General features: G+C 31.8%; 1 long non-coding RNA gene across 2 annotated transcripts; it reads right to left on the bottom strand.

Moving 5' to 3' along the window:
* On the bottom strand, window positions 1-2,038 carry LOC120081825 (uncharacterized). Of its 2 annotated transcripts, none has more exons than XR_005482955.2 (4): window positions 1,875-2,038; window positions 1,615-1,777; window positions 881-992; window positions 1-310 (listed from the first exon to the last, which is right to left on the bottom strand). It is a non-coding gene; the product is annotated as an uncharacterized LOC120081825 (long non-coding RNA). The 2 variants fall into 2 exon arrangements; XR_016530568.1 differs by having other exon boundaries at window positions 1-337; window positions 1,875-2,012.
* Between the last annotated feature and the right edge of the window lie 561 nt (window positions 2,039-2,599).

Raw genomic sequence — 2,599 nt, 5'->3', positions numbered from 1 at the left:
TGCATTAAATATCATGACTTCCTTTAATAATAGAAATTTGTAATCCATTTGTATCTTATAAAATAATGAAATTATCCAACAATAAAAGTACATCAAATATAACTTGCAACTATATAAGTTCACAAAATAGAAAATTTACAAGCATTCAAATTATGTCATCATAGAATTAAGCTTTCATCTTTGAGTCAAACTAGATTGAGATTATGGATAAAGAGCTTTGAGTTGTCGAGTTGGATGAAGTGAAAGTTGGATCATGAGTCAAATTAAGCCAAACAATGGAGAGAATTTGGTGATGAAGTTATCTCTTGAGCTGAAATTGACATTGAGATCTAAAAGGCTTCAACACAAGTAATATAACCAGTAATTAAGAAAGTTATCAAAACGCTTTATCACAAGCAATACAATCTCTAATTATCACTTCAAGTTTCACTCAATATGCAATCCTTTAAATCTAAATGTTCCTCTTGTTGTTATAAAAGATCTAAACTAGCCTACACAAATTTATTGTATAAAGAGATCATAATTAGAGATACTATAACAATCTCCTACTATTTTATTTATCTATACAGTAACAACTTAAGTCAACTATTGGCCAACAAAATCCTCCAAGCATCCCAACATAAATGATCTCAAATAGCACAACTATTATTGGTGAGATATTGTTACGATTGTAAACTCATGAAAGAACAAAAATGAATGACCAATTTTACAACTTCCTACCAAATAACATTAATAAAAATAAGAGAATCGGAACACAAATAGTTCTACATTTTGAGAATTCAAGTTTCAAAAATAAAAATATGACAGAAGAAGATTAGGAAATTATCAAATTTCAACGAAGAGTTAAAAGAGTTTCATATTTAAGGGATTGTAAATTTACCATGTTCTTTCTCAATAAGTTGATTGTGATTCCCTCCTTAAGTCGTTGTCTTCTTCTTCAACTTCATCTCTTGTTCTTATTCCTTCTTCAAAATCCCTCAGCGAACTCACCACTAAAATAAAATGTGATAAAAATAAAATATTGATAAAAAAGAAAAGAAAATAACATCAACGAACTCACCACTACTTCAACTTGATCAATAATCTAGTCATCAATGAAGAGAAAAGAAAATATTGATAAAAAGAAAAAACACAATCAGTGGGGAGCATCGAATAGGGAGCATTGAGTTCTAGATAAGATCAAGACTTGGATCGAGTTCTAGACCGGATCAAGTTTTGGACCAGATCGAGTTCTTCACGGTGGGGATCGAAGATCGAGTTCTGGACCAGATCAAGACTTGGATCGAGTTAGGATCAAGTTCTGGACTGGATCGAGTTTGAATGGTAGAACACCAATATTAAAACAAAGTTGCACACATAAACATTCAGATCTGAGTAGAATGCACAATCTGGTCGATGACGAAAGCACGTGCGATTGGACAAAGAGCAGGGAAGTTTTGGATTTGTGTGTATGGTAGAATAGTGTAGATCAGAGATGGATCTACCTCCATCAACGACTGTTCGACAGAGGTAGAGAGTTGACAAAAGCATAATATATAAATTAAGGCCTAAATATTTCAAGAACAAGAATGAGAGACAAAAAGAAAATGTGGAGAAAGAGAAGAAGAATCGCACTAGATGGCTGGACAGGATGACCCAATACCATGGTTGAGCAAATACTGATTATGGTGTCATCGATGATGTTGAAATTGAAATCATCTCTCACAAACACCCTCTTTCCCTTCAAATTGGCCTCCTTGAATGTATCGATGCTCATTTTGGTTTCCATAAGAATTTCCTAAGAAAAACCACATAGAAAACAATGAATAAAAAAGGAACACATATAAGAAAAAGTTAGGGAGAGGGAAAAGATGGATCGGATTAGTGAAACTTACGAGGAAGAAATAGATGAGAAATTAGAGAAGCATGGACAAAGTTTAACCAGAAGAACTTTTTTTAGAACATGAGAAAAAACTAGTAGAGGGTGAGTAGTGAATTGTAGAGATTAGAGCAAGGGAAAGAAATGGGGAAGGAGGGAAATACAACAAATGCGCACGCCAAAATTTTCAGTTTCCGCCTTTTTTTTTTTTTTTTTTTTTTTTTCCTCATTTTTTCACTTTATTTTAAATTTTTCGTTTCCCTCTCTATTTTATAACCCATTTAATAAAAGACTATAATGAAAAGCTATTAAAAGAGTTATATCTTGTAGTGCAATAAACTTAAATTCCCTTATAATTTGAACAATTTAAATTCTTTCTAAACTAAATATTCCTATTTTACTCAAAATGAGCTAGTAGACCTAATGGATCACATATTAGAAGCTCTAATGATACATGATTAATTAATTAAACTATTTAATTAAATTTATCAACATTTATTACTGTGGCTTACTCAACTAAAGACTCATAATTGCACTCTTCAAATTGTAGATATATTTATGTGTCCACGGATATAACCGTTATCAATAAGTCAACCCTTCATGAATTGCTCGTAATTACAACTGGAAAAATTACCATTTTATCCCTATATACTTCTTAAGTACCACAAATCCCTCCAATGAACAATTAATTTATAGTTCAACTACAAACAAATTAAATCCCTCTTGGGCTAGTGAGAGGGC

Source organism: Benincasa hispida, chromosome 7, assembly GCF_027475165.1.
Source record: "Benincasa hispida cultivar pf3 chromosome 7, pf3_genome.v1.1, whole genome shotgun sequence".
Taxonomy (NCBI): Eukaryota; Viridiplantae; Streptophyta; class Magnoliopsida; order Cucurbitales; family Cucurbitaceae; genus Benincasa; species Benincasa hispida.
Note: the sequence above shows the minus strand (reverse complement) of the source record. Positions and strands in the feature narration are given on the sequence as shown.